Raw genomic sequence first — 14,274 nt, 5'->3', positions numbered from 1 at the left:
AATTATATTTGGGTATGATAATATAAAAATATTTTTTTGTGTATTTATTATGTAAAAAATATTTTTTTTAAGAATTTTTTTTTAAAAAAGGTGTAAATTGTAACTTGTAAATTTTTTTTATAATTTAGTTCTTTTATTTTGTTGTTAGAAATTTGTCAATATTAAAATATAAAAAAATATTATTTTTTAATAATTTTTTTATTAATTTAATGATACTCAAATAAATACTGAGTCATATTTATAAAATTTAAAGCCTAAATTAATGTAAACAAAGTTTAAGAGACTAAATTAAGATTTATATGTAAGTTTTTTTTTGTGACTGATTTATATGTAAGTTTAGTTGATCAAATTAAACATTAGCATGTATACTTTATCTAAAGAGAATAGAATAAACAAAATTTACACATTCGATAACAACAACTTGCTACATTCTATTAGAAATAAACCTTTCTTTTTGGTTTTCGTTCTAAGTTCGTGAGGATGAGGCTGTTAAAGGTTGTCACTTGTAATCTCAACCAATGGGTCATGGACTTCGATTCAAACACTAAGCGAATCTAGAACTCCATCGTTATCGTTAAACAATCCGACGCCGTCATTAGGCTCGGCCTTGAGCTCGAGCTTACTAGCTTTGGCTGTGAATACCATTTCTTAGAACTCGACACCGTCACACACGTGTAATAACTTCACTCGTTCCTTTTTTCTATTTTTCTTTCTTTTCAATTAGAAAATGATAGAAATTTATTTGATTACGTTGTGAAGTATACAGTGGTTTTGGTTTCAGATGGGAATGTTTGAAAGATATTTTAATATGTGATTTGATGGATGAAATTGTGTGTAACATTGGAATGCCTATTATCAAAGACTCTAAGCGTTACAATTCTCAGGTTCTTTTTTTGAATCGCAAGATTCTCATGATATATAACAACTCTAATTTTTGCATTAACACGAGTTTTTTTAAAATAATATTTTGAAACGATTAGTTTTATTTTGTCGAGTCGATTTCGAACCCCAAAATAAAATAGATGGTAATATAATTTTATTATTATCTTATTTATCTATTTTACTTGCCCTAATTATAATGGAGCCTAGATAATAATGTTATTATTATTATCAAATTTGACTTTTGCTGATATAAATAATTATCGGTATTTTTCGATGAACTTAGAGTTGTTAAAATTTCATCAAATATCTTTTAATTTCTAAATTACTAATGTCATTTATATTAATAACTCATATACATTTAACCTTATATTATTATTATTATTACTATTATTACTACTATCATTATTATATTAACATTACTATTCTTACCATATTATCATTAGTATATTGTTATTATTATTATTATCCTTAGTTTCATTGTCGGTTTCATTAAAGAAACAAAAGGCAAGAAAGAAAAACTAAATAAAACTTATGCATGCATATACATATATGTATATATATGACCGAAGCCAAAGAAAGAAATAAGATGGCTTTTATATATATATATATAATTAGGCATGACGACACTTAATCATTCACTTCATATCAATCTTCATCATCCAGCCTCATTATTCATTGCATGCAAACGGTGAGGAAGAGAGAAGAGTGACCGAGAGAGAGAACTGTAACTCCCACCGAACTTCCAAGTTTTGATTTTTTGCGATCCTTAACTCTAATAAAAAATTTAATCCGGTAAAAGTATTCATATCTTCCTTCTTTACGTGTTGGTATCATTTTTTATTGGTGGAAGTCGATGGTGACGTAACTCCCCTACCCCTTGAATTCGGCCAACTGGAGTTCTAGGAGGCACAGACGATTCCGAACGTTTTTTTCTTCGGCAGCTCGATCAGAAGACTTCTCCGGAGCTTCGAATATTTTGATTTCGTGCGAAGGTAAGATTTTGGTAAATTTTCACCGGTTAAATTGGTATTTGATAAGTGAATTGATGTCATATTTACTTGTCGATTGAATTTGATTGGATTTATATTGAATTTTTGTGATATATTGATATTTGTGATAAGTTTGAGGTTCGGAGGGTTTTAGTGCAGCCAGAAACTGAGTTATTCTGATGAATTTGATTTCAGGATTACGATAGGATAATTTGAAAATGTTAGAATTTGTTTGGTTTGATTTATTGGAAATGATTTGAAAAGAGTATGGAAAATGGTTTGGATGGAACTCGAGAAGGGTGGCAGAGTCCGGGTTTTAGAGAAAATACCGCCGAAATTTTGTTATAAACCTTAAGGATTTATTTGAAATTTTATTTAGAAGAAAAGATTGGATTTGATAAATTGTATTATTTGATTTTTGATTTATTTAGAAAATAGTTATATGTTAGATTTAATTCATTTAAGAAAAGTATATATCCTGAGTTCGGTTTATTTAGAAAAGAATTATTTTACGATTTTAAATTATTTAAGAAAAGTATTATGTTTAAGTTTGATTTAAAAATGAAAAGGGCTTATGTTTTGAATTTGACTCAAGGATTTTTATTTGGAGGAGTTTTAGTGAACCCTAAAAGTAATTGAATTTTTATTGAATAATTTCATTTTGTGATATCTTGGAAAAAGTTAAAGAATTAGTTTTAAGGATGAAATGGGGATTGGTTTTGGTTTTAAAAGAAAAAGAGAAGATAAATCAGCACGTGTGATTAGGAAATGATTAAAAGGTCACGAGAGGGTGACATATAGTGTTGATGCGAACATGTTAAGCCGTGGGCTTTATGTGTGAATGACTATACGGGGATGCCTGTGTATATGGAATGGCTTCTAGGAGAAAGGGGCACATGCTTCAGATGGAGAATTAGCGCCTGCAAGTAATTGTAGAGATCATGTTCGACATACTTCAGTTGGAGAATCAGCGCCTGCAAGAAGTAGTAACTTGCAGAGGTTATGTCGTTGGAATGCCTTATCTGACTTGCGAGTCGGATTGCGTCATCGAAACTGACAAATGAGCTCATTACCTGCAATAGGGCTAGACAGCATCATCTTTGTTGTGCATTTGCATTTTAGTTGATACGGTAAAATTGTTGTGATTGTCTTCCTGTGTTTATGCATTCCTTACAGTTACTCTGAATTGTGGTAATTAGATACTTCTCTGTGATTCTTGTATATTTCATTATGAATTACTTGAACTGTGATAATCCTGACTAAACTAACTACCCCCAATCCTACTAAGAACCCCCCAATTCTTACCCTTTTTCTTCCTCCCCTTCAGATGGAGACCAGAGTTCTATTTTATGAGATGGACCCTCCCTATATATATGACGATATTGTACAGCATAGGTTTTATGTAGTAGGTGTGGAGATTAGGACTCGTATGTACATTCTGCGTGATCACCCCTTCCGTCAACTGTAACACCCCAATTAACCTAAGCCTTACCTCTAGCCATAAAGCAAAGGTTAATCAGAAGTTACGACAGCCCTAATACTTATACATATTTATATATATGAGGAATTAATATATATCCTAGAAGTCCGATGAAGGATATAGTTCAAAGCAAGATTTGAAAAGCGCAAAACATACTAACGAAGCTACTCGTTTAAGGCACAAGAAACAGATATAAGAATACATAGATAAGTATATAATAATCATATTTAACTAGCCACGACTCACGGAGTTTAAGCCGACTAGCCATATACAGACGACCAGAAGCTGAAGTTTTTAAAGAGCTTATACAAGTTTTGTTCTCTCAAATACATGCCTCTAGGCAAAATAAAATACAAAAGATGAGAGAAGTATAAACAAAATAGACAAAAGACTCCAAAAAGATATCCGGATCTTCTGCTTCTGTCACCATCCAAACAACTCACCGAGGTGGGTTGCAACCTGCATCTGAAAAACACAACAAAAATATGGTATGAGAACCGGAGGTTCTCAGTATGGTAACAGTGCCAGTGATGTAGGATATAAGACCCCGGGACGCCAAAGGCAATCCTAGACTTCATATCCATCACAAGATTCAATCCTAAGGTATACTAAACAATAAAACATAAATATATAAAACCTTAACAAAACTTAAGACCTTAGCATATCAAAAGGGTAATCTATCTTAAGAGATTTCTACTCTAACCAAACACTGCTATCCCACAGCCTTCACCAACCTATTCTCCGTGCGATCCCATCGCCACCGCCTTCCGGACCTCCTCAATCCCAATAGAAATCACAATTAATTACAATGCAAGTAAATCACAAGTAAAAGCATATAAGGCAAGGAATACAAGTAACATTTAGGCATGTTATACAAATAAGCAAAACATTACAAGTCGGCAAAGCATACAAACAGATAGAAGATGCACATGATGAATGCTTGCCCTATTAGCTGTGATATCACATTGTCGGTTCAACTGCTAACCCGACACATCTCCATGGAGACGTCGCCCTTCGGAATCATTATATGGGAACCCCCGAGATATAGTGCTCGGATCACTATCCAGGGTTTTGTGCCTGTACGCTCTATTGATCCGAAGGGATGCGAGCGGGATACTATTGCTACCGACTTCGCATCTCAACACAAGCGGAACGAACCACCGCCCTTACGCCGCCGCCGCTACCTCGACAGGTGGGATCCAACCGCCGTCCCTGCCGGGCGCATAGCATCTCATAATCTCAATATATCAATGATGCATCAGTGGTTTTCAAAAAACATTTATCAGTATGCCATGGATCTATCATCTCATTCTGAGTCCTTGACTCATCTCAACCACTGTCAATCCAACATCTCCATTCCTCTTTCTCACTCCACCAAGCCCATCCCTAGTACACCAGAAACCTAAACCTCCGTTTTCTAGTTTTCCATAATAATCATCAACTAAAACCCTTAGCTTGTTTCCCATATAATTAAGCCCAAAATCCTTAAAATGGTGTTAGAGAAGCTTACAACCTTGTTGGGAAGGTGAAATAGTTGAAAACAAGTAAGAATTTGTGAAACAGGGCGTGTGCGTCCGCACAGGGGTGTGCGTACGCACAGGTATCAAATTTTATAAGGTCTGTGCACTCGCACAAGGTGTGCTAGCGCCCCCAAAAGACTGGCCATCCCAATTTGTGCGTGCGCACAGGTCTGTGTGTACGCACATGTTGCAATTTCTCCTTGATGTGCGCACGCAAAAACTATGCTAGCGCTGCAAGCAGAATGTCTGCCTCTGCATGTGCATACGCACAGGTCAAAATTTTCACAGAGGTGTGCGTTCGCACAAGGCTGTGCGTGCGCACACACCAGAAAATACAGAATTCTGCAACTCTGCAAAATTCCGGATTTTCAACAACAACTTTGAATGATCATAACTTCCTCTACAAAATTCCAAATTTCACAAAGTTTATATTGATTTAAAGGGTTTTCAAAGATCTTTAGTTCTATATAAGTTTCATCAGATTTTGAAAACCGAGACAAAAGTTATGATCAGACAAAGTTCACAAAAAATTCACTTTTACCAAATATTCCCAAATTACCAATTTTCCCAACTTTCATATCTCAAACCAACCAAAACAATACCAAATCATTCTAAACTCCCTTTCTCATCAAAATCCACACTTTATCTTACATTACACCAAGTTTACCACATTTTTCTCTACCGTTCATCATCCTCAACCTCAACATCAACATATCACCTTATAATCAATTTCCCTTTAACATTTTTCCAATTACATTAACAAATCATCAACATTATCATCACATATATCAATACAATTCACTCTTCAACTTTACAAATCATTTATCCTCATCATATCATTATCAATCATTATAATTAAACCCAACCATCATCATTTCATCATAAATCAACATACAACAACATTATACACTCATCAACCATTTTAATTCAAACCTATCCTATAGGTCACTAGCCTAAGTGTCCATGAATATTATATACTACATAGAGAAAACCGAAACCATACCTTGGCCAATATGAACCAAAACTCAAAATTGAGCACCAAATGAGCTTCCAACCACAAGTAAGCCACCAATGCAACTCCAACAAGCACCAACAAGCTCCAAACTCACAATAATCAAACTATATATACATAAACCATCACAAATCAACCTAGGGTTTCATTTAAACATAAAATCACAAGGGTTTAATGTCCCTTACCTTTTCCAATAGATTTGGATGTCAAAACCCAATGCTAAGCAAGGATTTGAATGAACCTAAACATCCAAAATCACAAAAACCCATTTAACCAAAAACCTTAATAAAACCCGAAATTTTGGAGAGCAGAACTAAGAGGATTTCGTGGTTGCCTCTCTATTTTATTGGATGAGTTTTGTAGAGCTCTTCACAAGGAACACGTAGCTGCAAACGGTGCGGCGATCGGAGATCCATAGCTCAAGATATCGCGAAAAGAAGAGAGGTGTGAATAGTAAAAATGGAGGTTCTCTTCTCCTCCTTAGCAGCTGCGTGAGTGTTGTGTTTTGAGAGAGTTATGGCTGGTGAGTTCACCCATTTATATGTTGGGCTCGGGCCCAACTTGGGCTCGGTCCAACCCGATAGCGTTTTTAGCCCGTTCGGCCCAACTTTGGGCCAAACCTTTAACACTAACGCCCGATTTTCCATCTCTAATATTTTCTAAGGTTTTCGGCTGTTTTCACTACTTCTCGTGCAGCACTGAGCAGACTTGAACCGATTCAGTCGGTTCAACTGCCGGTTCGCAATTTTTCACGGTTTTTCGCAGAAAACACGTTTTCTGACTCAAAAAGACCTACTGAGTCCAAAAATCATATTTAAATCTCCAAATTCTCATTCTAACTTTCCAGAATTTAATTTGGACATTTAAATGATTTTGTTCATGAAAACTCCGGTTCTTACATTCTCCCCTCCTTAAAAAGATTTTCGCCCTCGAAAATCCGATTCACGCGATGTAAAAGATATATATATTACATATTCTCCACGAAGCATCCTACTTTCAATGTTACCAACCCAACAAGTTGCCAACGCATCTCGTTTCCTAATTCCCAAGCGTGCTCTCCAACTCCTGCTCTTTTCCAAGCAACCTTAACCAATGAAACTTGCTTTCCTCGTAGCTTTTTCACACTGGTGTCGTCGATTCTTACTGGTGTCACTTGGAATGTCAAGTTCTCTCTCAACTCGACTGACTCAGGCTCTAACACATGAGCCGCATCCGACGTGTACTTACGGAGTCGTGACACGTGGAATACGTCATGTAAGTTAAATAGGTAAAGTCACAAAACAACTTGATACGCCACCGGCCCGAATCGCCTTAGAATCTTAAACGGTCCTATGAATCTCGGATTCAACTTCTTGATCTTGATTACTTTCCCAATCCCCGTTGTCGGTATAACCCTCAGAAATACATGTTCTCCCACTTCAAACTCTAACGGTTTTTTTCTCTGGTCCATATAACTCTTCTATCGACTCTGGGCAGTTAGAATTCTCTCCCGAATCTTCTTAATCTTCTCCATAGTCTCTGTCACTAAATCTGGACCTAATACACTTGCTTCACCAGATTCATACCAACAAAGTAGAGACTGGCACTTCCGTCCATTCAAGGCCTCATACAGAGTCATCCAAAATGCTCGCATGAAAGCTATTGTTGTACGCAAACTCCACCAATGGTAAGTAACGGTCCCAACTTCCAGGTACATCCAAAACACATGCTCTCAGCATATCTTCTAACGTCTGAATGGTCCTTTCTGACTGTCCACCTATTTGCGGATGATATGCGGTAATGAGACATAGCCTCGTACCAAAAGCTCTTTAAAAAGCTCCCCAAACCTTGAAGTGAATCGGGGATCACGGTCCGACACTATGCTCGACGGCACACCATGCAACCTTACTATCTCCTTTATATACAACCTCGCTAACTCCTCCATAGAACAGTTCACTCGGTTAAGTAGAAAATGAGTGGATTTGGTTAAGCGATCCATGATCACCCAAATCGCATCAAATCCCGACCTAGTCCTCGGTAGACCGGTCACAAAATCCATTGCAATTCCTTCCGACTTCCATTGAGGAATTTCAAGAGACTGTAGCATCCCCGATGGTTTTTGATGCTCTACCTTCACCTTCTAATACGTCAAACACTTGGATACCGTTGAAGATACATCACCTTTCATCCCAGGCCACCATAACATCTTCTTTAAGTCTTAATACATCTTCGTGCTTCCTAGATGAATAGAAAACCCACTGATGTGAGCTTTCGACAATAAGTCTTACCTCAAACTCCCGACATCTGGTATGCAAATTCTCCCCTTATATCTCCACAACCCTTCATCATCCTTAATGAATTCTCCAAGTCTCTTCTCACCAACTGGTCGAAACAACGGCTGAAGCTTTTGCTCATTCTGCTGAGCCCTTTGGAACTCCGTCTTAAACGTACTTGAAATATGCAACTGGTTCAAACAAGCTCTTCTGGCAACTTCACCAATGTCCAACTTAAGATCCATAAACTTATCCACTAACTCCTCATCCTTGATTCTCATCCAAGCTATTGTTAAGGACTTTCGGCTCAATGCATCTGCTACCACATTCGCCTTCCCAGGGTGATAACTCAGGTCAAAATCAAAATCCTTTAACAACTCCATCCACCTCCTCTGACGCATATTTAGCTCTTTCTAATCAAAGATTTACTTGAGACTCTTATGATCAGAAAAGACATTAAACCTCACTCCGTATAAGTGGTGCCTCCAAATCTTTAATGCAAACATAATCGCCACTAATTCCAAGTCATGAGTTGGGTAATTCACCTCATGCGGTCTTAGTTGACGCGATGCTAAGCCACTACATTTCGGTGTTGCATCAACACGCAACCCAAACCCTTCAAGGAAGCATCACAGTACACTTCGAACGATTCATGCGATTCCGGCAAGATCAAAACAGGTGCTGAAGTTAACTTCTGCTTCAAAATTTGAAAACTCTCTCACCTTCCGCTGCGTCACTCTGATTATCGTCGTTAAGAATCCAAAATTTTTTTCCTTAAACCAAAATACCGATTTTGTAGTAATTTTCAAAACCTTTAAACAAGTTCATCCTAAATGAGTCTATTGTTAAAATCTTATCAAAAGAGTCAAAAATATTTTATTTGTAAATCAATCATCTTAAAGCATGATTTTCCTAAATTCATTGAAACCCTTAATCAAAACCTTTCCATTTGAATTCTTTTTGGATAAGTTAAATTTTGCAAACCAAAATCACAAATTAACAAAATCTTAGGACTCACCTTCCTTTTTAAACCGTATCATTTGATCGAAAGTTCCAATCCTAGTTTCAAAACCAAATTATTTAAACCAAAGCTCCAACCCAGATTTGAAAATCATTCTAAACTTTAAAACCACAAAATCATAGTTTTAAAAACCGCAAGGCATCAGTCGGTACTTCCGTTGCCACTAGTGCTAAACCGCACCCATCACCCATACAGGGTACCGATAAGACTTCTAGTCATGCCTGGTAACCAGCACGTCCACTCTGATCGTTCATCATCACAAGTCTGAAATCCTCAGCTACTGCCGTTAGAGTCCTTCTTTTCCCATGGTTTACTCTCAACACAACTCTAAGCCCTTGTAACCTTAACGGCGACTTTGCAGATATAGAACTAGGCTACCCTCAAATCCAAGCAATATAGAATATTCAAAGCATACGCTTACCTCTCGTCGCAGGGTCCGACCCCGTCGCATCACATGCATCCAAGGTAAGCACACAATCGGACTGATGATTCTGACCTGTGTTATGGTTTTTCTTACGATGGCAGTTCTTGGCTAGGTGCCCAGGTAGTCCACAAGCATAGCATAGACGGCTCCCCTTCATATGGTGAAATTGGGCATTGTTGTCCCTTCTGATGTTCCCTTGACCTTGCAGATATTGAGGAGTATGTCCATCTTTCTTGAAGTTCTGTCCCCTTGGTCCGAGGTAATCATTGCGTTCCCTACTAGTGTTTTCTCCACGAGTGTCCCTTGATGAGGCTACCATCTTTACGTATTCTTCAACAACCTTCGCATGGTCCACCAATTCAGAGAATCTCCTAATCTCCAATGGAGCCACAGCACGCCTGATATCTTCTCTTAGCCCTACTTTGTATTTGACGCATTTCCATCCCTCATAAAACTCAGGAGTACCCTGACTTATTCTTGAGAACCTACAGAGTTCCTCGAACTTGCTGGTATACTCTGCTATAGTCATGGACCCTTGCTTTAGCTGTAAGAACTCCAACTCTCTGACCTCCTTTATTGACTCAAGAAAGTACTTCTTGTAGAAAGCTTCCTCGAATAACGCCCAGGTAATGTTCACATTCTATTGGTGTAGTAGTCGGCGTTCTCCTTGCCACCATTGCTGAGCTTCTCCCACTAGTTGATAAGTCGCATGCTCTACGAACTGGTCATACGGTACATGTTGAGTTAACAATGCATGCTCCACAGCTTAGAACCAGTTGTTTGCTTCAGTATGGTTTGTCGAACCATTAAAAACTGGCGGGTCAGCTTTCCGAAAAGTAGCTAGAGTTCTTGAAACACCTCTCAAGTTGTCCTCAGCACCTTCTCCATTTTTGTTTCCGCTTCCAGCCGGTTGGGCTAACCTCTGCACAGCTTGCAGAGTCACAGCAGCATTCGCTTCCATGGTGTTCACCAGATTCGCCATCGCTGCCATGAACTCGACATGGTTATCAGCTAGTTGCTCATTCCTACTCTCTCGTGAACATGCTCGACCTCGTCCGCGAGTGGCCATTAGGTTTCCTGTCTACACCAAACAGTCGATATCAAGGTGATCAGTCTCAATATCAAAAGCCTAGTATTTTAATTATCCCCAAACAGGCACTCACAAACAAGCATGCTATAAAATATCAAGTAGATAACTTAAATAGCATGAAAGAAAAGACACACAGAGTATGCAATGAAGCACAATCGGTCCATCCGTCAGGCTCACGAGGACGAACCGCTCTAATAGGAGGAATTAATCAGATGTTACGACAATCCTAATGCTTATACATATTTATATATAGGAGGAATTAATATATATCCTAGAAGCCCAATGAAGGATATAGTTCAAAGCAGGATTTGAAAAGCGCAAAATATACTAACGAAGCTACTCGTTTAAGGCACAAGAAACATATATAAGAATATATAGATAAGTATCTGATAATCATATTTAACTAGCCACGACTCGCGGAGTTTAAACCGACTAGCCATATACAGACGACCAGAAACTGAAGTTTTTAAAGAGCTTATACAAGTTTTGTTCTCTCAAATACATGTCTCTAGGCAAAATAAAATACAAAAGATGAGAGAAATATAAACAAAATAGACAAAAGACTCCAATAAGGAATCCGGATCCTCCGCTTCTGTCACCATCCAAACAACTCACCGAGGTGGGTTACAACCTGCATCTAAAAAACACAACAGAAATATGGTATGAGAACTGGAGGTTCTCAGTATGGTAACAGTGCCCAGTGATGTAGGATATAAGACCCCGGGACGCCAAAGGCAATCCTAGACTTCATATCCATCACAAGATTCAATCCTAAGGTATACTAAACAATAAAACAAAAATATATAAAACCTTAACAAAACTTAAGACCTTAGCATATCAAAAGGGTAATCTATCTTAAATGATTTCTACTCTAACCAAACGCTGCTGTCCCACAGCCTTCACCAACCTATCCTCTGTGCGATCCCATTGCCACCGCCTTCCATATCACCTCAATCCCCGTAGAAATCACAATTAATTACAACGCAAGTAAATCACAAGTAAAAGCATATAAGGCAAGGAATACAAGTAACATTTAGGCATGTTATACAAATAGGCAAACCATTACAAGTCGACAAAGCATACAAACAGATAGAAGATGCACATGATGAATGCCTGTCCTATTGGCTGTGATATCACATTGTCGGTTCAACTGCCAACCCGACACATCTCCATGGAGATGTCGCCCTTTGAAATCATTATATGGGAACCCCCGAGATATAGTGCTCGGATCACTATCCAGGGTTTTGTACCTGTACACTCTATTGATCCGAAGGGATGCGAGCGGGATATTATTGCCACCGACCTCGCATCTCAACGCAAGCGGAACGAACCACCGCCCTTACGTTGCCGCCACTACCTCGACAGGCGGGATCAACCGCCGTCCCTGCCGGGCGCATAGCGTCTCATAATCTCAAAATATCAATGATGCATCAGTGGTTTTCAGAAAACATTTATCAGTATGCCATGGATCCATCATCTCATTCTGAGTCCTCGACTCATCTCAACCACTGTCAATCCAGCATCTCCATTCCTCTTTCTAACTCCACCAAGCCCATCCCTAGTACACCAGAAACCTAAACCTCTGTATTCTAGTTTTTCATAATAATCATCAACTAAAACTCTTAGCTTGTTTCCCATATTCCTATACTCAAAATTAAGCCTAAAAGCCTTAAAATGGTGTTAGAGAAGCTTACAACCTTGTTGGGAAAGTGAAATAGTTGAAAACAAGTAAGAATTTGTGAATCAGGGCGTGTGCGTCGGCACAGGGGTATGTGTGCGCACACCCAAAAAGAATTTTTAAAGTGTGTGTACGCACAGGGGTATGGGTATGCACAGGTATCAAATTTTATAAGGTCTCTGCGCTCGCACACGGTATGCTAGCTCCCCCTTTGCTTAATCTTCAATTCTGCATCTAATACCCTCAGAAACAAGTTGGATTTGGGCCTGTGCAGCTCAGAAATTGTCCCCAGCGCTTTGCCTTTAAGTGAGTCACATGCGAGCATCGACACGTACGCGTGGATTGATGTACTCCAAATCCTTGTTTCCTCATACATTCTCCACTTTGTATGCTTTTCTCTCCATTTCTTCCATCTAATACTTGCCTTATGAACCTGAAATCACTCAACAAACACAGCAAGGCATCGAATGGAATTAAAATGAATTAAAATCACCAATTTAAGAGCTTAAAAAGCATGTTTTTACACTTAAGCGCAAATTAAGGGAGAATTACAAAACCATGCTATTTCATTGGATAAATGTGGGAAAAGGTGAAAAAATCCCCCAAAATAAGCACAAGATAAACCACAAAATTGGGGTTTATCAAACCTCCCCACACTTAAACTAAGCATGTCCTCATGCTAAAATCAAGAAAGAAGCAAAGGGTATCAACATTTATTCAATGCGAACTAACTAAATACAACTACCTACATGCAATCTATCTAAATGAATGCAATTGCTTGGTCAAAATAAATCAATTCCCAAGAATACATATACAAGTACAAGGGCTAAAGCAATAGCAACCAAAGCAAACCCACAATTGAGTTGAATCATTGAAAGATTTTACAAACTTGCAAGAAAAGATGATCATGGGTGGAAACATGTAATTGAGCAATCGAACCCTCACCAGATGTGTATCCGCTCTAGTCGTTCAAGTGTATGGGGTTGATTCACTCAATCCTCTCCTAATCATGCTTTCTAAGATTTGTTTTTCATCTAACAATCAACAATTATTTCATGCATGCATACAAATATCATGAGGACTTTCTCATAGGTTGTAATGGGGGCTAGGGTTAAGGTAGGATGCATATGGTCAAGTGAGCTTGAAAATTTGAATCTTTGATTAACTTAAACTTCCCACCTAACCAATGACAACCTATACAATTCTAAACAAACCTAACTACCCATTCTTCACTTTTTTACACACTCATGCATTTTCTTTTTGATCACCACACATATGCATTTATTCTTATTGGACTTTGAACCTTGGGGCATTTTGTCCCCTTTTTATTGCTTTTCTTTTTCTTTATTCCTTTCTTTTTTTTTCAAACTAAAATATATACAAGAACATCAATACATATGGTTTTACATTTGATTAACACATGAGTATGTACCCAATTCCCAAGATTTTCAACACAAATACAAAATATACTGTTATCTCTACCCAATGTTCCCAACTCTCCCAAAATCAATTGATGAACACTCTCACTAGCTTAAGCTAATCAAAAATCCAAACAAGGGACATTTATTTTTTTTCACTTAGGCTTGTAATGTGCTAAATTTGAGAACAAATGGGTTTAGCGTAGGCTCAAAGTTGGCTAACAATGGAAAATAAAAGGTAAGGCTATTTGGGTAAGTGAGCTATTTGAAACAACGGCCTCAATCATATAAATGCATGTATACACAAAATAATGGATACAAAGAATCAAACAAATCAAAGATTACAATCATAGGAAGAGAATAATGCACACAAGAATGAAAATAAGTGGTTATATGATGTAACAACACAATTAGGCTCAAGTCTCACATGCTTGTGTTCTTAGCACAAAAATCATGTTCCATAATATGTAGCTCAAGCAAGTTCTAGAAAAAATTTTTTTAATTAATT

At 37.8% G+C, this 14,274-nt stretch overlaps 1 pseudogene; it reads left to right on the top strand.

The window, feature by feature from the left end:
• The first annotated feature begins 480 nt into the window (after nt 1-480).
• LOC130967446 (glutamine-dependent NAD(+) synthetase-like) overlaps nt 481-14,274 on the top strand; it is a 37,255-nt pseudogene continuing 23,461 nt past the window's right edge.

Source organism: Arachis stenosperma, chromosome 1, assembly GCF_014773155.1.
Source record: "Arachis stenosperma cultivar V10309 chromosome 1, arast.V10309.gnm1.PFL2, whole genome shotgun sequence".
In the NCBI taxonomy this organism is placed as follows: domain Eukaryota; kingdom Viridiplantae; phylum Streptophyta; class Magnoliopsida; order Fabales; family Fabaceae; genus Arachis; species Arachis stenosperma.
The sequence above is the reverse complement of the archived record's forward strand: the minus strand, read 5'-3'. Positions and strand labels throughout refer to the sequence as shown.